We start from the raw sequence: 27,121 nt of genomic DNA, 5'->3' as shown, positions 1-27,121 counted from the left end.
CCACAAGAAAAAAGGTCCACCTCAGCAGGTCCACCAGAAAAAAGGTCCACCATAAAAAAGGTCCACCTCAGCAGGTCCACCAGAAAAAAGGTCCACCAGAAAAAAGGTCCACCTCAGCAGGTCCACCTCTGCAGGTCCACCAGAAAAAAGGTCCACCAGAAAAAAGGTCCACCTCAGCAGGTCCACCTCAGCAGGTCCACCAGAAAAAAGGTCCATCAAAAAAAAGGTCCACCTCAGCAGGTCCACCAGAAAAAAGGTCCACCAGAAAAAAGGTCCACCTCAGCAGGTCCACCAGAAAAAAGATCCACCAGAAAAAAGGTCCACCTCAGCAGGTCCACCAGAAAAAAGGTCCACCAGAAAAAAGGTCCACCTCAGCAGGTCCACCAGAAAAAAGGTCCACCAGAAAAAAAGGTCCACCTCAGCAGGTCCACCAGATAAAAGGTCCACCAGAAAAAAGGCCCACCTCAGAGGTCCACCAGAAAAAAAGATCCACCTCAGCAGGTCCACCAGAAAAAAGGTACACCAGAAAAAAGGTCCACCTCAGCAGGTCCACCAGAAAAAAGGTCCACCAGAAAAAAGGTCCACCTCAGGAGGTCCACCAGAAAAAAGGTCCACCAGAACAAAGGTCCACCTCAGCAGGTCCACCAGAAAAAAGGTCCACCAGAAAAAAGGTCCACCTCAGCAGGTCCACCAGAAAAAAGGTCCACCAGAAAAAAGGTCCACCTCAGCCGGTCCACCAGAAAAAAGGTCCACCAGAAAAAAGGTCCACCTCAGCAGGTCCACCAGAAAAAAGGTCCACCAGAAAAAAGTCCACCTCAGCAGGTCCACCAGAAAAAAGGTCCACCAGAAAAAAGGTCCACCTCAGAGGTCCACCAGAAAAAAAAGGTCCACCTCAGCAGGTCCACCAGAAAAAAGGTCCACCAGAAAAAATGTCCACCTCAGCAGGTCCACCAGAAAAAAGGTCCACCAGAAAAAAGGTCCACCTCAGCAGGTCCACCAGAAAAAAGGTCCACCTCAGCAGGTCCACCAGAAAAAATGTCCACCAGAAAAAAGGTCGACCTCAGCAGGTCCACCAGAAAAAAGGTCCACCAGAAAAAAAGTCCACCTCAGCAGGTCCACCAGAAAAAATGTCGACCAGAAAAAAGGTCCACCTCAGCAGGTCCACCAGAAAAAAGGTCCACCAGAAAAAAAAGGTCCACCTCAGCAGGTCCACCAGAAAAAAGGTCCACCAGAAAAAAGGTCCACCTCAGAGGTCCACCAGAAAAAAAGATCCACCTCAGCAGGTCCACCAGAAAAAAGGTCCACCAGAAAAAAGGTCCACCTCAGCAGGTCCACCAGAAAAAAGGTCCACCAGAAAAAAAGTCCACCAGAAAAAAGGTCCACCTCAGCAGGTCCACCAGAAAAAAGGTCCACCAGAAAAAAGGTCCACCTCAGCAGGTCCACCAGAAAAAAGGTCCACCAGAAAAAAGGTCCACCTCAGCAGGTCCACCAGAAAAAAGGTCCACCAGAAAAAAGGTCCACCTCAGCAGGTCCACCAGAAAAAAGGTCCACCAGAAAAAAGGTCCACCTCAGAGGTCCACCAGAAAAAAAAGGTCCACCTCAGCAGGTCCACCAGAAAAAAGGTCCACCAGAATAAAGGTCCACCTCAGCAGGTCCACCAGAAAAAAGGTCCACCAGAAAAAAGGTCCACCTCAGCAGGTCCACCAGAAAAAAGGTCCACCTCAGCAGGTCCACCAGAAAAAAAGTCCACCAGAAAAAAGGTCGACCTCAGCAGGTCCACCAGAAAAAAGTTCCACCAGAAAAAAGGTCCACCTCAGCAGGTCCACCAGAAAAAAGGTCCACCTCAGCAGGTCCACCTCAGCAGGTCCACCAGAAAAAAGGTCCACCTCAGCAGGTCCACCGGAAAAAAGGTCCACCTCAGCAGGTCCACCAGAAAAAAGGTCCACCTCAGCAGGTCCACCAGAAGAAAGGTCCACCAGAAAAAAGGTCCACCTCAGCAGGTCCACCAGAAAAAAGTTCCACCAGAAAAAAGGTCCACCTCAGCAGGTCCACCAGAAAAAAGGTCCACCAGAAAAAAGGTCCACCTCAGCAGGTCCACCAGAAAAAACGTCCACCAGAAAAAAGGTCCACCTCAGCAGGTCCACCAGAAAAAAGGTCCACCAGAAAAAAGGTCCACCTCAGCAGGTCCACCAGAAAAAAGGTACACCAGAAAAAAGGTCCACCTCAGCAGGTCCACCAGAAAAAAGGTCCACCAGAAAAAAGGTCGACCTAAGCAGGTCCACCAGGAAAAAGGTCCACCAGAAAAAAGGTCCACCTCAGAGGTCCACCAGAAAAAAAAGGTCCACCTCAGCAGGTCCACCAGAAAAAAGGTCCACCAGAAAAAAGGCCCACCTCAGCAGGTCCACCAGAAAAAAGGTCCACCAGAAAAAAGGTCCACCTCAGCAGGTCCACCAGAAAAAATGTCCACCAGAAAAAAGGTCGACCTCAGCAGGTCCACCAGAAAAAAGGTCCACCAGAAAAAAGGTCCACGTCAGCAGGTCCACCAGAAAAAATGTCCACCAGAAAAAAGGTCCACCTCAGCAGGTCCACCTCAGCAGGTCCACCAGAAAAAAAGGTCCACCATAAAAAAGCTCCACCTCAGCAGGTCCACCAGAAAAAACGTCCACCAGAAAAAAGGTCCACCTCAGCAGGTCCACCAGAAAAAAGGTCCACCAGAACAAAGGTCCACCTGAGCAGGTCCACCAGAAAAAAGGTCCACCAGAACAAAGGTCCACCTCAGCAGGTCCACCAGAAAAAAGGTCCACCAGAAAAAAGGTCCACCTCAGCAGGTCCACCAGAAAAAAGGTCCACCAGAAAAAAGGTCTACCTCAGCAGGTCCACCTCAGCAGGTCCACCAGAAAAAAGGTCCACCAGAAAAAAGGTCCACCTCAGCAGGTCCACCAGAAAAAAGGTCCACCAGAAAAAAAATCCACCTCAGCAGGTCCACCGGAAAAAAGTCCACCTCAGCAGGTCCACCAGAAAAAAGGTCCACCTCAGCAGGTCCACCAGAAAAAAGGTCCACCAGAAAAAAGGTCCACCTCAGCAGGTCCACCAGAAAAAAAGGTCCACCAGAAAAAAGGTCCACCTCAGCAGGTCCACCAGAAAAAAGGTCCACCAGAAAAAAGGTCCACCTCAGCAGGTCCACCAGAAAAAAGGTCCACCAGAAAAAAGGTCCACCTCAGCAGGTCCACCAGAAAAAAGGTCCACCAGAAAAAAGGTCCACCTCAGCCGGTCCACCAGAAAAAAGGTCCACCAGAAAAAAGGTCCACCTCAGCAGGTCCACCAGAAAAAAGGTCCACCAGAAAAAAGTCCACCTCAGCAGGTCCACCAGAAAAAAAAGGTCCACCTCAGCAGGTCCACCAGAAAAAAAATCCACCTCAGCAGGTCCACCAAAAAAAAGTCCACCTCAGCAGGTCCACCAGAAAAAAGGTCCACCTCAGCAGGTCCACCAGAAAAAAGGTCCACCAGAAAAAAGGTCCACCTCAGCAGGTCCACCAGAAAAAAGGTCCACCAGAAAAAAGGTCCACCTCAGAGGTCCACCAGAAAAAAAAGGTCCACCTCAGCAGGTCCACCAGAAAAAAGGTCCACCAGAAAAAAGGTCCACCTCAGCAGGTCCACCAGAAAAAAGGTCCACCAGAAAAAAGGTCCACCTCAGCAGGTCCACCAGAAAAAAGGTCCACCTCAGCAGGTCCACCAGAAAAAATGTCCACCAGAAAAAAGGTCGACCTCAGCAGGTCCACCAGAAAAAAGGTCCACCAGAAAAAAGGTCCACCTCAGCAGGTCCACCAGAGAAAAGGTCCACCAGAAAAAAGGTCCACCTCAGCAGGTCCACCAGAAAAAAGGTCCACCAGAAAAAAAAGGTCCACCTCAGCAGGTCCACCAGAAAAAAGGTCCACCAGAAAAAAGGTCCACCTCAGAGGTCCACCAGAAAAAAAGATCCACCTCAGCAGGTCCACCAGAAAAAAGGTCCACCAGAAAAAAGGTCCACCTCAGCAGGTCCACCAGAAAAAAGGTCCACCAGAAAAAAGGTCCACCAGAAAAAAGGTCCACCTCAGCAGGTCCACCAGAAAAAAGGTCCACCAGAAAAAAGGTCCACCTCAGCAGGTCCACCAGAAAAAAGGTCCACCTCAGCAGGTCCACCTCAGCAGGTCCACCAGAAAAAAGGTCCACCAGAAAAAAGGTCCACCTCAGCAGGTCCACCAGAAAAAAGGTCCACCAGAAAAAAGGTCCACCTCAGAGGTCCACCAGAAAAAAAAGGTCCACCTCAGCAGGTCCACCAGAAAAAAGGTCCACCAGAAAAAAGGTCCACCTCAGCAGGTCCACCAGAAAAAAGGTCCACCAGAAAAAAGGTCCACCTCAGCAGGTCCACCAGAAAAAAGGTCCACCTCAGCAGGTCCACCAGAAAAAAAGTCCACCAGAAAAAAGGTCGACCTCAGCAGGTCCACCAGGAAAAAGGTCCACCAGAAAAAAGGTCCACCTCAGCAGGTCCACCAGAAAAAAGGTCCACCATAAAAAAGGTCCACCTCAGCAGGTCCACCAGAAAAAAGGTCTACCAGGAAAAAGGTCCACCTCAGCAGGTCCACCTCAGCAGGTCCACCAGAAAAAAGGTCCACCAGAAAAAAGGTCCACCTCAGCAGGTCCACCAGAAAAAAGGTCCACCAGAAAAAAGGTCCACCTCAGCAGGTCCACCTCAGCAGGTCCACCAGAAAAAAGGTCCACCTCAGCAGGTCCACCAGAAAAAATGTTCACCAGAAAAAAGGTCGACCTCAGCAGGTCCACCAGGAAAAAGGTCCACAAGAAAAAAGGTCCACCTCAGCAGGTCCACCAGAAAAAAGGTCCACCATAAAAAAGGTCCACCTCAGCAGGTCCACCAGAAAAAAGGTCCACCAGAAAAAAGGTCCACCTCAGCAGGTCCACCTCTGCAGGTCCACCAGAAAAAAGGTCCACCAGAAAAAAGGTCCACCTCAGCAGGTCCACCTCAGCAGGTCCACCAGAAAAAAGGTCCATCAAAAAAAAGGTCCACCTCAGCAGGTCCACCAGAAAAAAGGTCCACCAGAAAAAAGGTCCACCTCAGCAGGTCCACCAGAAAAAAGATCCACCAGAAAAAAGGTCCACCTCAGCAGGTCCACCAGAAAAAAGGTCCACCAGAAAAAAGGTCCACCTCAGCAGGTCCACCAGAAAAAAGGTCCACCAGAAAAAAAGGTCCACCTCAGCAGGTCCACCAGATAAAAGGTCCACCAGAAAAAAGGCCCACCTCAGAGGTCCACCAGAAAAAAAGATCCACCTCAGCAGGTCCACCAGAAAAAAGGTACACCAGAAAAAAGGTCCACCTCAGCAGGTCCACCAGAAAAAAGGTCCACCAGAAAAAAGGTCCACCTCAGGAGGTCCACCAGAAAAAAGGTCCACCAGAACAAAGGTCCACCTCAGCAGGTCCACCAGAAAAAAGGTCCACCAGAAAAAAGGTCCACCTCAGCAGGTCCACCAGAAAAAAGGTCCACCAGAAAAAAGGTCCACCTCAGCCGGTCCACCAGAAAAAAGGTCCACCAGAAAAAAGGTCCACCTCAGCAGGTCCACCAGAAAAAAGGTCCACCAGAAAAAAGTCCACCTCAGCAGGTCCACCAGAAAAAAGGTCCACCAGAAAAAAGGTCCACCTCAGAGGTCCACCAGAAAAAAAAGGTCCACCTCAGCAGGTCCACCAGAAAAAAGGTCCACCAGAAAAAATGTCCACCTCAGCAGGTCCACCAGAAAAAAGGTCCACCAGAAAAAAGGTCCACCTCAGCAGGTCCACCAGAAAAAAGGTCCACCTCAGCAGGTCCACCAGAAAAAATGTCCACCAGAAAAAAGGTCGACCTCAGCAGGTCCACCAGAAAAAAGGTCCACCAGAAAAAAAGTCCACCTCAGCAGGTCCACCAGAAAAAATGTCGACCAGAAAAAAGGTCCACCTCAGCAGGTCCACCAGAAAAAAGGTCCACCAGAAAAAAAAGGTCCACCTCAGCAGGTCCACCAGAAAAAAGGTCCACCAGAAAAAAGGTCCACCTCAGAGGTCCACCAGAAAAAAAGATCCACCTCAGCAGGTCCACCAGAAAAAAGGTCCACCAGAAAAAAGGTCCACCTCAGCAGGTCCACCAGAAAAAAGGTCCACCAGAAAAAAAGTCCACCAGAAAAAAGGTCCACCTCAGCAGGTCCACCAGAAAAAAGGTCCACCAGAAAAAAGGTCCACCTCAGCAGGTCCACCAGAAAAAAGGTCCACCAGAAAAAAGGTCCACCTCAGCAGGTCCACCAGAAAAAAGGTCCACCAGAAAAAAGGTCCACCTCAGCAGGTCCACCAGAAAAAAGGTCCACCAGAAAAAAGGTCCACCTCAGAGGTCCACCAGAAAAAAAAGGTCCACCTCAGCAGGTCCACCAGAAAAAAGGTCCACCAGAATAAAGGTCCACCTCAGCAGGTCCACCAGAAAAAAGGTCCACCAGAAAAAAGGTCCACCTCAGCAGGTCCACCAGAAAAAAGGTCCACCTCAGCAGGTCCACCAGAAAAAAAGTCCACCAGAAAAAAGGTCGACCTCAGCAGGTCCACCAGAAAAAAAGGTCCACCATAAAAAAGGTCCACCTCAGCAGGTCCACCAGAAAAAAGGTCTACCAGGAAAAAGGTCCACCTCAGCAGGTCCACCTCAGCAGGTCCACCAGAAAAAAGGTCCACCAGAAAAAAGGTCCACCTCAGCAGGTCCACCAGAAAAAAGGTCCACCAGAAAAAAGGTCCACCTCAGCAGGTCCACCTCAGCAGGTCCACCAGAAAAAAGGTCCACCTCAGCAGGTCCACCAGAAAAAATGTTCACCAGAAAAAAGGTCGACCTCAGCAGGTCCACCAGGAAAAAGGTCCACAAGAAAAAAGGTCCACCTCAGCAGGTCCACCAGAAAAAAGGTCCACCATAAAAAAGGTCCACCTGAGCAAGTCCACCAGAAAAAAAGGTCTACCAGAAAAAAGGTCCACCTCAGCAGGTCCACCTCAGCAGGTCCACCAGAAAAAAGGTCCACCAGAAAAATGGTCCACCTCAGCAGGTCCACCTCAGCAGGTCCACCAGAAAAAAGGTCCATCAAAAAAAAGGTCCACCTCAGCAGGTCCACCAGAAAAAAGGTCCACCAGAAAAAAGGTCCACCTCAGCAGGTCCACCAGAAAAAAGATCCACCAGAAAAAAGGTCCACCTCAGCAGGTCCACCAGAAAAAAGGTCCACCAGAAAAAAGGTCCACCTCAGCAGGTCCACCAGAAAAAAGGTCTACCAGAAAAAAGGTCCACCTCAGCAGGTCCACCTCAGCAGGTCCACCAGAAAAAAGGTCCACCTCAGCAGGTCCACCGGAAAAAAGGTCCACCTCAGCAGGTCCACCAGAAAAAAGGTCCACCTCAGCAGGTCCACCAGAAGAAAGGTCCACCAGAAAAAAGGTCCACCTCAGCAGGTCCACCAGAAAAAAGGTCCACCAGAAAAAAGGTCCACCTCAGCAGGTCCACCAGAAGAAAGGTCCACCAGAAAAAAGGTCCACCTCAGCAGGTCCACCAGAAAAAAGGTCCACCAGAAAAAAGGTCCACCTCAGCAGGTCCACCAGAAAAAAGGTCCACCAGAAAAAAGGTCCACCTCAGCAGGTCCACCAGAAAAAACGTCCACCAGAAAAAAGGTCCACCTCAACAGGTCCACCAGAAAAAAGGTCCACCAGAAAAAAGGTCCACCTCAGCAGGTCCACCAGAAAAAAGGTCCACCAGAAAAAAGGTCCACCTCAGCAGGTCCACCAGAAAAAAGGTCCACCAGAAAAAAGGTCCACCTCAGCAGGTCCACCAGAAAAAAGGTCCACCAGAAAAAAGGTCCACCTCAGCAGGTCCACCAGAAAAAAGGTCCACCAGAAAAAAGGTCCACCTCAACAGGTCCACCAGAAAAAAGGTCCACCAGAAAAAAGGTCCACCTCAGCAGGTCCACCAGAAAAAAGGTCCACCAGAAAAAAGGTCCACCTCAGCAGGTCCACCAGAAAAAAGGTCCACCAGAAAAAAGGTCCACCTCAGAGGTCCACCAGAAAAAAAAGGTCCACCTCAGCAGGTCCACCAGAAAAAAGGTCCACCAGAAAAAAGGTCCACCTCAGCAGGTCCACCAGAAAAAAGGTCCACCAGAAAAAAGGTCCACCTCAGCAGGTCCACCAGAAAAAATGTCCACCAGAAAAAAGGTCGACCTCAGCAGGTCCACCAGAAAAAAGGTCCACCAGAAAAAAGGTCCACGTCAGCAGGTCCACCAGAAAAAAGGTCCACCAGAAAAAAGGTCCACCTCAGCAGGTCCACCTCAGCAGGTCCACCAGAAAAAAAGGTCCACCAGAAAAAAGCTCCACCTCAGCAGGTCCACCAGGAAAAAGGTCCACCAGAAAAAAGGTCCACCTCAGCAGGTCCACCAGAAGAAAGGTCCACCAGAAAAAAGGTCCACCTCAGCAGGTCCACCAGAAAAAAGGTCCACCAGAAAAAAGGTCCACCTCAGCAGGTCCACCAGAAAAAAGGTCCACCAGAAAAAAGGTCCACCTCAGCAGGTCCACCAGAAAAAACGTCCACCAGAAAAAAGGTCCACCTCAACAGGTCCACCAGAAAAAAAGGTCCACCAGAAAAAAGGTCCACCTCAGCAGGTCCACCAGAAAAAAGGTACACCAGAAAAAAGGTCCACCTCAGCAGGTCCACCAGAAAAAAGGTCCACCAGAAAAAAGGTCGACCTAAGCAGGTCCACCAGGAAAAAGGTCCACCAGAAAAAAGGTCCACCTCAGAGGTCCACCAGAAAAAAAAGGTCCACCTCAGCAGGTCCACCAGAAAAAAGGTCCACCAGAAAAAAGGCCCACCTCAGCAGGTCCACCAGAAAAAAGGTCCACCAGAAAAAAGGTCCACCTCAGCAGGTCCACCAGAAAAAATGTCCACCAGAAAAAAGGTCGACCTCAGCAGGTCCACCAGAAAAAAGGTCCACCAGAAAAAAGGTCCACGTCAGCAGGTCCACCAGAAAAAAGGTCCACCAGAAAAAAGGTCCACCTCAGCAGGTCCACCTCAGCAGGTCCACCAGAAAAAAAGGTCCACCAGAAAAAAGGTCCACCTCAGCAGGTCCACCAGAAAAAACGTCCACCAGAAAAAAAGTCCACCTCAGCAGGTCCACCAGAAAAAAGGTCCACCAGAAAAAAGGTCCACCTCAGCAGGTCCACCAGAAAAAAGGTCCACCAGAACAAAGGTCCACCTCAGCAGGTCCACCAGAAAAAAAGTCCACCAGAAAAAAGGTCCACCTCAGCAGGTCCACTAGAAAAAAGGTCCACCAGAAAAAAAATCCACCTCAGCAGGTCCACCGGAAAAAAGTCCACCTCAGCAGGTCCACCAGAAAAAAGGTCCACCTCAGCAGGTCCACCAGAAAAAAGGTCCACCAGAAAAAAGGTCCACCTCAGCAGGTCCACCAGAAAAAAGGTCCACCAGAAAAAAGGTCCACCTCAGCAGGTCCACCAGAAAAAAGGTCCACCAGAAAAAAGGTCCACCTCAGCAGGTCCACCAGAAAAAAGGTCCACCAGAAAAAAGGTCCACCTCAGCAGGTCCACCAGAAAAAAGGTCCACCAGAAAAAAGGTCCACCTCAGCCGGTCCACCAGAAAAAAGGTCCACCAGAAAAAAGGTCCACCTCAGCAGGTCCACCAGAAAAAAGGTCCACCAGAAAAAAGTCCACCTCAGCAGGTCCACCAGAAAAAAGGGCCACCAGAAAAAAGGTTTACCTCAGAGGTCCACCAGAAAAAAAAGGTCCACCTCAGCAGGTCCACCAGAAAAAAGGTCCACCAGAAAAAAGGTCCACCTCAGCAGGTCCACCAGAAAAAAGGTCCACCAGAAAAAAGGTCCACCTCAGCAGGTCCACCAGAAAAAAGGTCCACCTCAGCAGGTCCACCAGAAAAAATGTCCACCAGAAAAAAGGTCGACCTCAGCAGGTCCACCAGAAAAAAGGTCCACCAGAAAAAAGGTCCACATCAGCAGGTCCACCAGAAAAAAGGTCCACCAGAAAAAAGGTCCACCTCAGCAGGTCCACCAGAAAAAAGGTCCACCAGGAAAAAAAGGTCCACCTCAGCAGGTCCACCAGAAAAAAGGTCCACCAGAAAAAAGGTCCACCTCAGAGGTCCACCAGAAAAAGAGATCCACCTCAGCAGGTCCACCAGAAAAAAGGTCCACCAGAAAAAAGGTCCACCTCAGCAGGTCCACCAGAAAAAAGGTCCACCAGAAAAAAGGTCCACCAGAAAAAAGGTCCACCTCAGCAGGTCCACCAGAAAAAAGGTCCACCAGAAAAAAGCTCCACCTCAGCAGGTCCACCAGAAAAAAGGTCCACCAGAAAAAAGGTCCACCTCAGCAGGTCCACCAGAAAAAAGGTCCACCAGAAAAAAGGTCCACCTCAGCAGGTCCACCAGAAAAAAGGTCCACCAGAAAAAAGGTCCACCTCAGAGGTCCACCAGAAAAAAAAAGGTCCACCTCAGCAGGTCCACCAGAAAAAAGGTCCACCAGAAAAAAGGTCCACCTCAGCAGGTCCACCAGAAAAAAGGTCCACCTCAGCAGGTCCACCAGAAAAAAAGTCCACCAGAAAAAAGGTCCACCTCAGCAGGTCCACCAGAAAAAAAGTCCACCAGAAAAAAGGTCGACCTCAGCAGGTCCACCAGGAAAAAGGTCCACAAGAAAAAAGGTCCACCTCAGCAGGTCCACCAGAAAAAAGGTCCACCATAAAAAAGGTCCACCTCAGCAGGTCCACCAGAAAAAAGGTCTACCAGAAAAAAGGTCCACCTCAGCAGGTCCACCTCAGCAGGTCCACCAGAAAAAAGGTCCACCAGAAAAAAGGTCCACCTCAGCAGGTCCACCTCAGCAGGTCCACCAGAAAAAAGGTCCATCAAAAAAAAGGTCCACCTCAGCAGGTCCACCAGAAAAAAGGTCCACCAGAAAAAAGGTCCACCTCAGCAGGTCCACCAGAAAAAAGGTCCACCAGAAAAAAGGTCCACCTCAGAGGTCCACCAGAAAAAAAAGGTCCACCTCAGCAGGTCCACCAGAAAAAAGGTCCACCAGAAAAAAGGTCCACCTCAGCAGGTCCACCAGAAAAAAGGTCCACCAGAAAAAAGGTCCACCTCAGCAGGTCCACCAGAAAAAATGTCCACCTCAGCAGGTCCACCAGAAAAAATGTCCACCAGAAAAAAGCTCGACCTCAGCAGGTCCACCAGGAAAAAGGTCCACCAGAAAAAAGGTCCACCTCAGCAGGTCCACCAGAAAAAAGGTCCACCTCAGCAGGTCCACCAGAAAAAAGGTCCACCAGAAAAAAGGTCCACCAGAAAAAAGGTCCACCTCAGCAGGTCCACCAGAAAAAAGGTCCACCAGAAAAAGGTCCACCTCAGCAGGTCCACCAGAAAAAAGGTCCACCAGAAAAAAGGTCCACCTTAGAGGTCCACCAGAAAAAAAGGTCCACCTCAGCAGGTCCACCAGAAAAAAGGTCCACCTCAGCAGGTCCACCAGAAAAAAAGTCCACCTCAGCAGGTCCACCAGAAAAACGGTCCACCAGAAAAAAAGGTCCACCTCAGCAGGTCCACCAGAAAAAAGGTCCACCAGAAAAAAGGTCGACCTAAGCAGGTCCACCAGGAAAAAGGTCCACCAGAAAAAAGGTCCACCTCAGAGGTCCACCAGAAAAAAAAGGTCCACCTCAGCAGGTCCACCAGAAAAAAGGTCCACCAGAAAAAAGGTCCACCTCAGCAGGTCCACCAGAAAAAAGGTCCACCAGAAAAAAGGTCCACCTCAGAGGTCCACCAGAAAAAAAATGTCCACCTCAGCAGGTCCACCAGAAAAAAGGTCCACCAGAAAAAAGGTCCACCTCAGCAGGTCCACCAGAAAAAAGGTCCACCAGAAGAAAGGTCCACCTCAGCAGGTCCACCAGAAAAAATGTCCACCTCAGCAGGTCCACCAGAAAAAATGTCCACCAGAAAAAAGCTCGACCTCAGCAGGTCCACCAGGAAAAAGGTCCACCAGAAAAAAGGTCCACCTCAGCAGGTCCACCAGAAAAAAGGTCCACCAGAAAAAAGGTCCACCTCAGCAGGTCCACCAGAAAAAAGGTCCACCAGAAAAAAGGTCCACCTCAGCAGGTCCACCAGAAAAAAGGTCCACCAGAAAAAGGTCCACCTCAGCAGGTCCACCAGAAAAAAGGTCCACCAGAAAAAAGGTCCACCTTAGAGGTCAACCAGAAAAAAAGGTCCACCTCAGCAGGTCCACCAGAAAAAAGGTCCACCTCAGCAGGTCCACCAGAAAAAAGGTCCACCAGAAAAAAAGGTCCACCTCAGCAGGTCCACCAGAAAAAAGGTCCACCAGAAAAAAGGTCGACCTAAGCAGGTCCACCAGGAAAAAGGTCCACCAGAAAAAAGGTCCACCTCAGAGGTCCACCAGAAAAAAAAGGTCCACCTCAGCAGGTCCACCAGAAAAAAGGTCCACCAGAAAAAAGGTCCACCTCAGCAGGTCCACCAGAAAAAAAGGTCCACCTCAGCAGGTCCACCAGAAAAAAGGTCCACCTCAGCAGGTCCACCAGAAAAAAAGGTCCACCAGAAAAAAGGTCCACCTCAGCAGGTCCACCAGAAAAAAAGGTCCACCAGAAAAAAGGTCCACCTCAGCAGGTCCACCAGAAAAAAGGTCCACCAGAAAAAAGGTCCACCTCAGCAGGTCCACCAGAAAAAAGGTCCACCAGAAAAAAGGTCCACCTCAGCAGGTCCACCAGAAAAAAGGTCCACCAGAAAAAAGGTCCACCTCAGCAGGTCCACCAGAAAAAAGGTCCACCAGAAAAAAGGTCCACCTCAGCAGGTCGACCAGAAAAAATGTCCACCAGAACAAAGGTCCACCTCAGCAGGTCCACCAGAAAAAAGGTCCACCTCAGCAGGTCCACCTCAGCAGGTCCACTAGAAAAAAGGTCCACCAGAAAAAAAATCCACCTCAGCAGGTCCACCGGAAAAAAGTCCACCTCAGCAGGTTCACCAGAAAAAAGGTCCACCTCAGCAGGTCCACCAGAAAAAAGGTCCACCAGAAAAAAGGTCCACCTCAGCAGGTCCACCAGAAAAAAGGTCCACCAGAAAAAAGGTCCACCAGAAAAAAAGGTCCACCTCAGCAGGTCCACCAGAAAAAAGGTCCACCAGAAAAAAGGTCCGCCTCAGAGGTCCACCAGAAAAAAAGATCCACCTCAGCAGGTCCACCAGAAAAAAGGTCCACCAGAAAAAAGGTCCACCTCAGCAGGTCCACCAGAAAAAAGGTCCACCAGAAAAAAGGTCCACCTCAGCAGGTCCACCAGAAAAAAGGTCCACCAGAAAAAAGGTCAACCTCAGCAGGTCCACCAGAAAAAAGGTCCACCAGAAAAAAGGTCCACCTCAGCAGGTCCACCAGAAAAAAGGTCCACCAGAAAAAAGGTCCACCTCAAAGGTCCACCAGAAAAAAAAAGTTCCACCTCAGCAGGTCCACCAGAAAAAAGGTCCACCAGAAAAAAGGTCCACCTCAGCAGGTCCACCAGAAAAAAGGTCCACCTCAGCAGGTCCACCAGAAAAAATGTCCACCAGAAAAAAGGTCGACCTCAGCAGGTCCACCAGGAAAAAGGTCCACCAGAAAAAAGGTCCACCTCAGCAGGTCCACCAGAAAAAAGGTCCACCATAAAAAAGGTCCACCTCAGCAGGTCCACCAGAAAAAAGGTCTACCAGAAAAAAGGTCCACCGCAGCAGGTCCACCTCAGCAGGTCCACCAGGAAAAAGGTCCACAAGAAAAAAGGTCCACCTCAGCAGGTCCACCAGAAAAAAGGTCCACCATAAAAAAGGTCCACCTCAGCAGGTCCACCAGAAAAAAGGTCTATTAGAAAAAAGGTCCACCTCAGCAGGTCCACCTCAGCAGGTCCACCTCAGCAGGTCCACCAGAAAAAAGGCCCACCGGAAAAAAGGTCCACCTCAGCAGGTCCACCTCAGCAGGTCCACCAGAAAAAAGGTCCATCAGAAAAAAGGTCCACCTCAGCAGGTCCACCAGAAAAAAGGTCCACCAGAAAAAGGTCCACCTCAGCAGGTCCATCAGAAAAAAGATCCACCAGAAAAAAGGTCCACCTCAGCAGGTCCACCAGAAAAAAGGTCCACCAGAAAAAAGGTCCACCTCAGCAGGTCCACCAGAAAAAAGGTCTACCAGAAAAAAGGTCCACCTCAGCAGGTCCACCTCAGCAGGTCCACCAGAAAAAAGGTCCACCTCAGCAGGTCCACCAGAAGAAAGGTCCACCAGAAAAAAGGTCCACCTCAGCAGGTCCACCAGAAAAAAGGTCCACCAGAAAAAAGGTCCACCTCAGCAGGTCCACCAGAAAAAAGGTCCACCAGAAAAAAGGTCCACCTCAGCAGGTCCACCAGAAAAAACGTCCACCAGAAAAAAGGTCCACCTCAACAGGTCCACCAGAAAAAAGGTCCACCAGAAAAAAGGTCCACCTCAGCAGGTCCACCAGAAAAAAGGTACACCAGAAAAAAGGTCCACCTCAGCAGGTCCACCAGAAAAAAGGTCCACCAGAAAAAAGGTCGACCTAAGCAGGTCCACCAGGAAAAAGGTCCACCAGAAAAAAGGTCCACCTCAGAGGTCCACCAGAAAAAAAAGGTCCACCTCAGCAGGTCCACCAGAAAAAAGGTCCACCAGAAAAAAGGCCCACCTCAGCAGGTCCACCAGAAAAAAGGTCCACCAGAAAAAAGGTCCACCTCAGCAGGTCCACCAGAAAAAATGTCCACCAGAAAAAAGGTCGACCTCAGCAGGTCCACCAGAAAAAAGGTCCACCAGAAAAAAGGTCCACGTCAGCAGGTCCACCAGAAAAAAGGTCCACCAGAAAAAAGGTCCACCTCAGCAGGTCCACCTCAGCAGGTCCACCAGAAAAAAAGGTCCACCAGAAAAAAGCTCCACCTCAGCAGGTCCACCAGAAAAAACGTCCACCAGAAAAAAGGTCCACCTCAGCAGGTCCACCAGAAAAAAGGTCCACCAGAACAAAGGTCCACCTCAGCAGGTCCACCAGAAAAAAGGTCCAGCAGAACAAAGGTCCACCTCAGCAGGTCCACCAGAAAAAAGGTCCACCAGAAAAAAGGTCCACCTCAGCAGGTCCACCAGAAAAAAGGTCCACCAGAAAAAAGGTCTACCTCAGCAGGTCCACCTCAGCAGGTCCACCAGAAAAAAGGTCCACCAGAAAAAAGGTCCACCTCAGCAGGTCCACTAGAAAAAAGGTCCACCAGAAAGAAATCCACCTCAGCAGGTCCACCGGAAAAAAGTCCACCTCAGCAGGTCCACCAGAAAAAAGGTCCACCTCAGCAGGTCCACCAGAAAAAAGGTCCACCAGAAAAAAGGTCCACCTCAGCAGGTCCACCAGAAAAAAGGTCCACCAGAAAAAAGGTCCACCTCAGCAGGTCCACCAGAAAAAAGGTCCACCAGAAAAAAGGTCCACCTCAGCAGGTCCACCAGAAAAAAGGTCCACCAGAAAAAAGGTCCACCTCAGCAGGTCCACCAGAAAAAAGGTCCACCAGAAAAAAGGTCCACCTCAGCAGGTCCACCAGAAAAAAGGTCCACCAGAAAAAAGGTCCACCTCAGCAGGTCCACCAGAAAAAAGGTCCACCAGAAAAAAGTCCACCTCAGCAGGTCCACCAGAAAAAAAGGTCCACCAGAAAAAAGGTCCACCTCAGAGGTCCACCAGAAAAAAAAGGTCCACCTCAGCAGGTCCACCAGAAAAAAGGTCCACCAGAAAAAAGGTCCACCTCAGCAGGTCCACCAGAAAAAAGGTCCACCAGAAAAAAGGTCCACCTCAGCAGGTCCACCAGAAAAAAGGTCCACCTCAGCAGGTCCACCAGAAAAAATGTCCACCAGAAAAAAGGTCGACCTCAGCAGGTCCACCAGAAAAAAGGTCCACCAGAAAAAAGGTCCACCTCAGCAGGTCCACCAGAAAAAAGGTCCACCAGAAAAAAGGTCCACCTCAGCAGGTCCACCAGAAAAAAGGTCCACCAGAAAAAAAAGGTCCACCTCAGCAGGTCCACCAGAAAAAAGGTCCACCAGAAAAAAGGTCCACCTCAGAGGTCCACCAGAAAAAAAGATCCACCTCAGCAGGTCCACCAGAAAAAAGGTCCACCAGAAAAAAGGTCCACCTCAGCAGGTCCACCAGAAAAAAGGTCCACCAGAAAAAAGGTCCACCAGAAAAAAAGGTCCACCTCAGCAGGTCCACCAGAAAAAAGGTCCACCAGAAAAAAGGTCCGCCTCAGAGGTCCACCAGAAAAAAAGATCCACCTCAGCAGGTCCACCAGAAAAAAGGTCCACCAGAAAAAAGGTCCACCTCAGCAGGTCCACCAGAAAAAAGGTCCACCAGAAAAAAGGTCCACCTCAGCAGGTCCACCAGAAAAAAGGTCCACCAGAAAAATGTCAACCTCAGCAGATCCACCAGAAAAAAGGTCCACCAGAAAAAAGGTCCACCTCAGCAGGTCCACCAGAAAAAAGGTCCACCAGAAAAAAGGTCCACCTCAAAGGTCCACCAGAAAAAAAAGGTCCACCTCAGCAGGTCCACCAGAAAAAAGGTCCACCAGAAAAAAGGTCCACCTCAGCAGGTCCACCAGAAAAAAGGTCCACCTCAGCAGGTCCACCAGAAAAAATGTCCACCAGAAAAAAGGTCGACCTCAGCAGGTCCACCGGGAAAAAGGTCCACCAGAAAAAAGGTCCACCTCAGCAGGTCCACCAGAAAAAAGGTCTACCATAAAAAAGGTCCACCTCAGCAGGTCCACCAGAAAAAAGGTCTACCAGAAAAAAAGGTCCACCGCAGCAGGTCCACCTCAGCAGGTCCACCAGAAAAAAGGTCCACCAGAAAAAAGGTCCACCTCAGCAGGTCCACCAGAAAAAAGGTCCACCAGAAAAAAGGTCCACCTCAGCAGGTCCACCTCAGCAGGTCCACCAGAAAAAAGGTCCACCTCAGCAGGTCCACCAGAAAAAATGTTCACCAGAAAAAAGGTCCACCTCAGCAGGTCCACCAGAAAAAAGGTCCACAAGAAAAAAGGTCCACCTCAGCAGGTCCACCAGAAAAAAGGTCCACCATAAAAAAGGTCCACCTCAGCAGGTCCACCAGAAAAAAGGTCTACCAGAAAAAAGGTCCACCTCAGCAGGTCCACCTCAGCAGGTCCACCTCAGCAGGTCCACCAGAAAAAAGGTCCACCGGAAAAAAGGTCCACCTCAGCAGGTCCACCTCAGCAGGTCCACCAGAAAAAAGGTCCATCAGAAAAAAGGTCCACCTCAGCAGGTCCACCAGAAAAAAGGTCCACCAGAAAAAGGTCCACCTCAGCAGGTCCATCAGAAAAAAGATCCACCAGAAAAAAGGTCCACCTCAGCAGGTCCACCAGAAAAAAGGTCCACCAGAAAAAAGGTCCACCTCAGCAGGTCCACCAGAAAAAAGGTCTACCAGAAAAAAGGTCCACCTCAGCAGGTCCACCCCAGCAGGTCCACCAGAAAAAAGGTCCACCTCAGCAGGTCCACCGGAAAAAAAGGTCCACCTCAGCAGGTCCACCAGAAAAAAGGTCCACCTCAGCAGGTCCACCAGAAGAAAGGTCCACCAGAAAAAAGGTCCACCTCAGCAGGTCCACCAGAAAAAAGGTCCACCAGAAAAAAGGTCCACCTCAGCAGGTCCACCAGAAAAAAGGTCCACCAGAAAAAAGGTCCACCTCAGCAGGTCCACTAGAAAAAATGTCCACCAGAAAAAAAATCCACCTCAGCAGGTCCACCGGAAAAAAGTCCACCTCAGCAGGTCCACCAGAAAAAAGGTCCACCTCAGCAGGTCCACCAGAAAAAAGGTCCACCAGAAAAAAGGTCCACCTCAGCAGGTCCACCAGAAAAAAGGTCCACCAGAAAAAAGGTCCACCTCAGCAGGTCCACCAGAAAAAAGGTCCACCAGAAAAAAGGTCCACCTCAGCAGGTCCACCAGAAAAAAGTTCCACCAGAAAAAAGGTCCACCTCAGCAGGTCCACCAGAAAAAAGGTCCACCAGAAAAAAGGTCCACCTCAGCCGGTCCACCAGAAAAAAGGTCCACCAGAAAAAAGGTCCACCTCAGCAGGTCCACCAGAAAAAAGGTCCACCAGAAAAAAGTCCACCTCAGCAGGTCCACCAGAAAAAAAGGTCCACCAGAAAAAAGGTCCACCTCAGAGGTCCACCAGAAAAAAAAGGTCCACCTCAGCAGGTCCACCAGAAAAAAGGTCCACCAGAAAAAAGGTCCACCTCAGCAGGTCCACCAGAAAAAAGGTCCACCAGAAAAAAGGTCCACCTCAGCAGGTCCACCAGAAAAAAGGTCCACCTCAGCAGGTCCACCAGAAAAAATGTCCACCAGAAAAAAGGTCGACCTCAGCAGGTCCACCAGAAAAAAGGTCCACCAGAAAAAAGGTCCACCTCAGCAGGTCCACCAGAAAAAAGGTCCACCAGAAAAAAGGTCCACCTCAGCAGGTCCACCAGAAAAAAGGTCCACCAGAAAAAAAAGGTCCACCTCAGCAGGTCCACCAGAAAAAAGGTCCACCAGAAAAAAGGTCCACCTCAGAGGTCCACCAGAAAAAAAGATCCACCTCAGCAGGTCCACCAGAAAAAAGGTCCACCAGAAAAAAGGTCCACCTCAGCAGGTCCACCAGAAAAAAGGTCCACCAGAAAAAAGGTCCACCAGAAAAAAGGTCCACCTCAGCAGGTCCACCAGAAAAAAGGTCCACCAGAAAAAAGGTCCACCTCAGCAGGTCCACCAGAAAAAAGGTCCACCAGAAAAAAGGTCCACCTCAGCAGGTCCACCAGAAAAAAGGTCCACCAGAAAAAAGGTCCACCTCAGAGGTCCACCAGAAAAAAAAGGTCCACCTCAGCAGGTCCACCAGAAAAAAGGTCCACCAGAAAAAAGGTCCACCTCAGCAGGTCCACCAGAAAAAAGGTCCACCTCAGCAGGTCCACCAGAAAAAAAGTCCACCAGAAAAAAGGTCGACCTCAGCAGGTCCACCAGGAAAAAGGTCCACCAGAAAAAAGGTCCACCTCAGCAGGTCCACCAGAAAAAAGGTCCACCATAAAAAAGGTCCACCTCAGCAGGTCCACCAGAAAAAAAGGTCTACCAGGAAAAAGGTCCACCTCAGCAGGTCCACCTCAGCAGGTCCACCAGAAAAAAGGTCCACCAGAAAAAAGGTCCACCTCAGCAGGTCCACCAGAAAAAAGGTCCACCAGAAAAAAGGTCCACCTCAGCAGGTCCACCTCAGCAGGTCCACCAGAAAAAAGGTCCACCTCAGCAGGTCCACCAGAAAAAATGTTCACCAGAAAAAAGGTCGACCTCAGCAGGTCCACCAGGAAAAAGGTCCACAAGAAAAAAGGTCCACCTCAGCAGGTCCACCAGAAAAAAGGTCCACCATAAAAAAGGTCCACCTCAGCAGGTCCACCAGAAAAAAGGTCCACCAGAAAAAAGGTCCACCTCAGCAGGTCCACCAGAAAAAAGGTCTACCAGAAAAAAGGTCCACCTCAGCAGGTCCACCCCAGCAGGTCCACCAGAAAAAAGGTCCACCTCAGCAGGTCCACCGGAAAAAAAGGTCCACCTCAGCAGGTCCACCAGAAAAAAGGTCCACCTCAGCAGGTCCACCAGAAGAAAGGTCCACCAGAAAAAAGGTCCACCTCAGCAGGTCCACCAGAAAAAAGGTCCACCAGAAAAAAGGTCCACCTCAGCAGGTCCACCAGAAAAAAGGTCCACCAGAAAAAAGGTCCACCTCAGCAGGTCCACTAGAAAAAAGGTCCACCAGAAAAAAAATCCACCTCAGCAGGTCCACCGGAAAAAAGTCCACCTCAGCAGGTCCACCAGAAAAAAGGTCCACCTCAGCAGGTCCACCAGAAAAAAGGTCCACCAGAAAAAAGGTCCACCTCAGCAGGTCCACCAGAAAAAAGGTCCACCAGAAAAAAGGTCCACCTCAGCAGGTCCACCAGAAAAAAGGTCCACCAGAAAAAAGGTCCACCTCAGCAGGTCCACCAGAAAAAAGTTCCACCAGAAAAAAGGTCCACCTCAGCAGGTCCACCAGAAAAAAGGTCCACCAGAAAAAAGGTCCACCTCAGCCGGTCCACCAGAAAAAAGGTCCACCAGAAAAAAGGTCCACCTCAGCAGGTCCACCAGAAAAAAGGTCCACCAGAAAAAAGTCCACCTCAGCAGGTCCACCAGAAAAAAAGGTCCACCAGAAAAAAGGTCCACCTCAGAGGTCCACCAGAAAAAAAAGGTCCACCTCAGCAGGTCCACCAGAAAAAAGGTCCACCAGAAAAAAGGTCCACCTCAGCAGGTCCACCAGAAAAAAGGTCCACCAGAAAAAAGGTCCACCTCAGCAGGTCCACCAGAAAAAAGGTCCACCTCAGCAGGTCCACCAGAAAAAATGTCCACCAGAAAAAAGGTCGACCTCAGCAGGTCCACCAGAAAAAAGGTCCACCAGAAAAAAGGTCCACCTCAGCAGGTCCACCAGAAAAAAGGTCCACCAGAAAAAAGGTCCACCTCAGCAGGTCCACCAGAAAAAAGGTCCACCAGAAAAAAAAGGTCCACCTCAGCAGGTCCACCAGAAAAAAGGTCCACCAGAAAAAAGGTCCACCTCAGAGGTCCACCAGAAAAAAAGATCCACCTCAGCAGGTCCACCAGAAAAAAGGTCCACCAGAAAAAAGGTCCACCTCAGCAGGTCCACCAGAAAAAAGGTCCACCAGAAAAAAGGTCCACCAGAAAAAAGGTCCACCTCAGCAGGTCCACCAGAAAAAAGGTCCACCAGAAAAAAGGTCCACCTCAGCAGGTCCACCAGAAAAAAGGTCCACCAGAAAAAAGGTCCACCTCAGCAGGTCCACCAGAAAAAAGGTCCACCAGAAAAAAGGTCCACCTCAGAGGTCCACCAGAAAAAAAAGGTCCACCTCAGCAGGTCCACCAGAAAAAAGGTCCACCAGAAAAAAGGTCCACCTCAGCAGGTCCACCAGAAAAAAGGTCCACCTCAGCAGGTCCACCAGAAAAAAAGTCCACCAGAAAAAAGGTCGACCTCAGCAGGTCCACCAGGAAAAAGGTCCACCAGAAAAAAGGTCCACCTCAGCAGGTCCACCAGAAAAAAGGTCCACCATAAAAAAGGTCCACCTCAGCAGGTCCACCAGAAAAAAAGGTCTACCAGGAAAAAGGTCCACCTCAGCAGGTCCACCTCAGCAGGTCCACCAGAAAAAAGGTCCACCAGAAAAAAGGTCCACCTCAGCAGGTCCACCAGAAAAAAGGTCCACCAGAAAAAAGGTCCACCTCAGCAGGTCCACCTCAGCAGGTCCACCAGAAAAAAGGTCCACCTCAGCAGGTCCACCAGAAAAAATGTTCACCAGAAAAAAGGTCGACCTCAGCAGGTCCACCAGGAAAAAGGTCCACAAGAAAAAAGGTCCACCTCAGCAGGTCCACCAGAAAAAAGGTCCACCATAAAAAAGGTCCACCTCAGCAGGTCCACCAGAAAAAAGGTCTACCAGAAAAAAGGTCCACCTCAGCAGGTCCACCTCAGCAGGTCCACCAGAAAAAAGGTCCACCAGAAAAAAGGTCCACCTCAGCAGGTCCACCTCAGCAGGTCCACCAGAAATAAGGTCCATCAAAAAAAAGGTCCACCTCAGCAGGTCCACCAGAAAAAAGGTCCACCAGAAAAAAGGTCCACCTCAGCAGGTCCACCAGAAAAAAGATCCACCAGAAAAAAGGTCCACCTCAGCAGGTCCACCAGAAAAAAGGTCCACCAGAAAAAAGGTCCACCTCAGCAGGTCCACCAGAAAAAAAGGTCCACCTCAGCAGGTCCACCAGAAAAAAGGTCCACCTCAGCAGGTCCACCAGAAAAAAAGGTCCACCAGAAAAAAGGTCCACCTCAGCAGGTCCACCAGAAAAAAAGGTCCACCAGAAAAAAGGTCCACCTCAGCAGGTCCACCAGAAAAAAGGTCCACCAGAAAAAAGGTCCACCTCAGCAGGTCCACCAGAAAAAAGGTCCACCAGAAAAAAGGTCCACCTCAGCAGGTCCACCAGAAAAAAGGTCCACCTCAGCAGGTCCACCAGAAAAAAGGTCCACCAGAAAAAAGGTCCACCTCAGCAGGTCCACCAGAAAAAAGGTCCACCAGAAAAAAGGTCCACCTCAGCAGGTCGACCAGAAAAAATGTCCACCAGAACAAAGGTCCACCTCAGCAGGTCCACCAGAAAAAAGGTCCACCTCAGCAGGTCCACCTCAGCAGGTCCACTAGAAAAAAGGTCCACCAGAAAAAAAATCCACCTCAGCAGGTCCACCGGAAAAAAGTCCACCTCAGCAGGTTCACCAGAAAAAAGGTCCACCTCAGCAGGTCCACCAGAAAAAAGGTCCACCAGAAAAAAGGTCCACCTCAGCAGGTCCACCAGAAAAAAGGTCCACCAGAAAAAAGGTCCACCAGAAAAAAAGGTCCACCTCAGCAGGTCCACCAGAAAAAAGGTCCACCATAAAAAAGGTCCACCTCAGCAGGTCCACCAGAAAAAAGGTCTATTAGAAAAAAGGTCCACCTCAGCAGGTCCACCTCAGCAGGTCCACCTCAGCAGGTCCACCAGAAAAAAGGCCCACCGGAAAAAAGGTCCACCTCAGCAGGTCCACCTCAGCAGGTCCACCAGAAAAAAGGTCCATCAGAAAAAAGGTCCACCTCAGCAGGTCCACCAGAAAAAAGGTCCACCAGAAAAAGGTCCACCTCAGCAGGTCCATCAGAAAAAAGATCCACCAGAAAAAAGGTCCACCTCAGCAGGTCCACCAGAAAAAAGGTCCACCAGAAAAAAGGTCCACCTCAGCAGGTCCACCAGAAAAAAGGTCTACCAGAAAAAAGGTCCACCTCAGCAGGTCCACCTCAGCAGGTCCACCAGAAAAAAGGTCCACCTCAGCAGGTCCACCAGAAGAAAGGTCCACCAGAAAAAAGGTCCACCTCAGCAGGTCCACCAGAAAAAAGGTCCACCAGAAAAAAGGTCCACCTCAGCAGGTCCACCAGAAAAAAGGTCCACCAGAAAAAAGGTCCACCTCAGCAGGTCCACCAGAAAAAACGTCCACCAGAAAAAAGGTCCACCTCAACAGGTCCACCAGAAAAAAGGTCCACCAGAAAAAAGGTCCACCTCAGCAGGTCCACCAGAAAAAAGGTACACCAGAAAAAAGGTCCACCTCAGCAGGTCCACCAGAAAAAAGGTCCACCAGAAAAAAGGTCGACCTAAGCAGGTCCACCAGGAAAAAGGTCCACCAGAAAAAAGGTCCACCTCAGAGGTCCACCAGAAAAAAAAGGTCCACCTCAGCAGGTCCACCAGAAAAAAGGTCCACCAGAAAAAAGGCCCACCTCAGCAGGTCCACCAGAAAAAAGGTCCACCAGAAAAAAGGTCCACCTCAGCAGGTCCACCAGAAAAAATGTCCACCAGAAAAAAGGTCGACCTCAGCAGGTCCACCAGAAAAAAGGTCCACCAGAAAAAAGGTCCACGTCAGCAGGTCCACCAGAAAAAAGGTCCACCAGAAAAAAGGTCCACCTCAGCAGGTCCACCTCAGCAGGTCCACCAGAAAAAAAGGTCCACCAGAAAAAAGCTCCACCTCAGCAGGTCCACCAGAAAAAACGTCCACCAGAAAAAAGGTCCACCTCAGCAGGTCCACCAGAAAAAAGGTCCACCAGAACAAAGGTCCACCTCAGCAGGTCCACCAGAAAAAAGGTCCAGCAGAACAAAGGTCCACCTCAGCAGGTCCACCAGAAAAAAGGTCCACCAGAAAAAAGGTCCACCTCAGCAGGTCCACCAGAAAAAAGGTCCACCAGAAAAAAGGTCTACCTCAGCAGGTCCACCTCAGCAGGTCCACCAGAAAAAAGGTCCAACAGAAAAAAGGTCCACCTCAGCAGGTCCACTAGAAAAAAGGTCCACCAGAAAGAAATCCACCTCAGCAGGTCCACCGGAAAAAAGTCCACCTCAGCAGGTCCACCAGAAAAAAGGTCCACCTCAGCAGGTCCACCAGAAAAAAGGTCCACCAGAAAAAAGGTCCACCTCAGCAGGTCCACCAGAAAAAAGGTCCACCAGAAAAAAGGTCCACCTCAGCAGGTCCACCAGAAAAAAGGTCCACCAGAAAAAAGGTCCACCTCAGCAGGTCCACCAGAAAAAAGGTCCACCAGAAAAAAGGTCCACCTCAGCAGGTCCACCAGAAAAAAGGTCCACCAGAAAAAAGGTCCACCTCAGCAGGTCCACCAGAAAAAAGGTCCACCAGAAAAAAGGTCCACCTCAGCAGGTCCACCAGAAAAAAGGTCCACCAGAAAAAAGTCCACCTCAGCAGGTCCACCAGAAAAAAAGGTCCACCAGAAAAAAGGTCCACCTCAGAGGTCCACCAGAAAAAAAAGGTCCACCTCAGCAGGTCCACCAGAAAAAAGGTCCACCAGAAAAAAGGTCCACCTCAGCAGGTCCACCAGAAAAAAGGTCCACCAGAAAAAAGGTCCACCTCAGCAGGTCCACCAGAAAAAAGGTCCACCTCAGCAGGTCCACCAGAAAAAATGTCCACCAGAAAAAAGGTCGACCTCAGCAGGTCCACCAGAAAAAAGGTCCACCAGAAAAAAGGTCCACCTCAGCAGGTCCACCAGAAAAAAGGTCCACCAGAAAAAAGGTCCACCTCAGCAGGTCCACCAGAAAAAAGGTCCACCAGAAAAAAAAGGTCCACCTCAGCAGGTCCACCAGAAAAAAGGTCCACCAGAAAAAAGGTCCACCTCAGAGGTCCACCAGAAAAAAAGATCCACCTCAGCAGGTCCACCAGAAAAAAGGTCCACCAGAAAAAAGGTCCACCTCAGCAGGTCCACCAGAAAAAAGGTCCACCAGAAAAAAGGTCCACCAGAAAAAAAGGTCCACCTCAGCAGGTCCACCAGAAAAAAGGTCCACCAGAAAAAAGGTCCGCCTCAGAGGTCCACCAGAAAAAAAGATCCACCTCAGCAGGTCCACCAGAAAAAAGGTCCACCAGAAAAAAGGTCCACCTCAGCAGGTCCACCAGAAAAAAGGTCCACCAGAAAAAAGGTCCACCTCAGCAGGTCCACCAGAAAAAAGGTCCACCAGAAAAATGTCAACCTCAGCAGATCCACCAGAAAAAAGGTCCACCAGAAAAAAGGTCCACCTCAGCAGGTCCACCAGAAAAAAGGTCCACCAGAAAAAAGGTCCACCTCAAAGGTCCACCAGAAAAAAAAGGTCCACCTCAGCAGGTCCACCAGAAAAAAGGTCCACCAGAAAAAAGGTCCACCTCAGCAGGTCCACCAGAAAAAAGGTCCACCTCAGCAGGTCCACCAGAAAAAATGTCCACCAGAAAAAAGGTCGACCTCAGCAGGTCCACCGGGAAAAAGGTCCACCAGAAAAAAGGTCCACCTCAGCAGGTCCACCAGAAAAAAGGTCTACCATAAAAAAGGTCCACCTCAGCAGGTCCACCAGAAAAAAGGTCTACCAGAAAAAAAGGTCCACCGCAGCAGGTCCACCTCAGCAGGTCCACCAGAAAAAAGGTCCACCAGAAAAAAGGTCCACCTCAGCAGGTCCACCAGAAAAAAGGTCCACCAGAAAAAAGGTCCACCTCAGCAGGTCCACCTCAGCAGGTCCACCAGAAAAAAGGTCCACCTCAGCAGGTCCACCAGAAAAAATGTTCACCAGAAAAAAGGTCCACCTCAGCAGGTCCACCAGAAAAAAGGTCCACAAGAAAAAAGGTCCACCTCAGCAGGTCCACCAGAAAAAAGGTCCACCATAAAAAAGGTCCACCTCAGCAGGTCCACCAGAAAAAAGGTCTACCAGAAAAAAGGTCCACCTCAGCAGGTCCACCTCAGCAGGTCCACCTCAGCAGGTCCACCAGAAAAAAGGTCCACCGGAAAAAAGGTCCACCTCAGCAGGTCCACCTCAGCAGGTCCACCAGAAAAAAGGTCCATCAGAAAAAAGGTCCACCTCAGCAGGTCCACCAGAAAAAAGGTCCACCAGAAAAAGGTCCACCTCAGCAGGTCCATCAGAAAAAAGATCCACCAGAAAAAAGGTCCACCTCAGCAGGTCCACCAGAAAAAAGGTCCACCAGAAAAAAGGTCCACCTCAGCAGGTCCACCAGAAAAAAGGTCTACCAGAAAAAAGGTCCACCTCAGCAGGTCCACCCCAGCAGGTCCACCAGAAAAAAGGTCCACCTCAGCAGGTCCACCGGAAAAAAAGGTCCACCTCAGCAGGTCCACCAGAAAAAAGGTCCACCTCAGCAGGTCCACCAGAAGAAAGGTCCACCAGAAAAAAGGTCCACCTCAGCAGGTCCACCAGAAAAAAGGTCCACCAGAAAAAAGGTCCACCTCAGCAGGTCCACCAGAAAAAAGGTCCACCAGAAAAAAGGTCCACCTCAGCAGGTCCACTAGAAAAAAGGTCCACCAGAAAAAAAATCCACCTCAGCAGGTCCACCGGAAAAAAGTCCACCTCAGCAGGTCCACCAGAAAAAAGGTCCACCTCAGCAGGTCCACCAGAAAAAAGGTCCACCAGAAAAAAGGTCCACCTCAGCAGGTCCACCAGAAAAAAGGTCCACCAGAAAAAAGGTCCACCTCAGCAGGTCCACCAGAAAAAAGGTCCACCAGAAAAAAGGTCCACCTCAGCAGGTCCACCAGAAAAAAGTTCCACCAGAAAAAAGGTCCACCTCAGCAGGTCCACCAGAAAAAAGGTCCACCAGAAAAAAGGTCCACCTCAGCCGGTCCACCAGAAAAAAGGTCCACCAGAAAAAAGGTCCACCTCAGCAGGTCCACCAGAAAAAAGGTCCACCAGAAAAAAGTCCACCTCAGCAGGTCCACCAGAAAAAAAGGTCCACCAGAAAAAAGGTCCACCTCAGAGGTCCACCAGAAAAAAAAGGTCCACCTCAGCAGGTCCACCAGAAAAAAGGTCCACCAGAAAAAAGGTCCACCTCAGCAGGTCCACCAGAAAAAAGGTCCACCAGAAAAAAGGTCCACCTCAGCAGGTCCACCAGAAAAAAGGTCCACCTCAGCAGGTCCACCAGAAAAAATGTCCACCAGAAAAAAGGTCGACCTCAGCAGGTCCACCAGAAAAAAGGTCCACCAGAAA

This window comes from Chlamydotis macqueenii, chromosome W (genome assembly GCF_036417535.1).
Source record: "Chlamydotis macqueenii isolate bChlMac1 chromosome W, bChlMac1.mat, whole genome shotgun sequence".
In the NCBI taxonomy this organism is placed as follows: Eukaryota; Metazoa; Chordata; class Aves; order Otidiformes; family Otididae; genus Chlamydotis; species Chlamydotis macqueenii.
Note: the sequence above shows the minus strand (reverse complement) of the source record.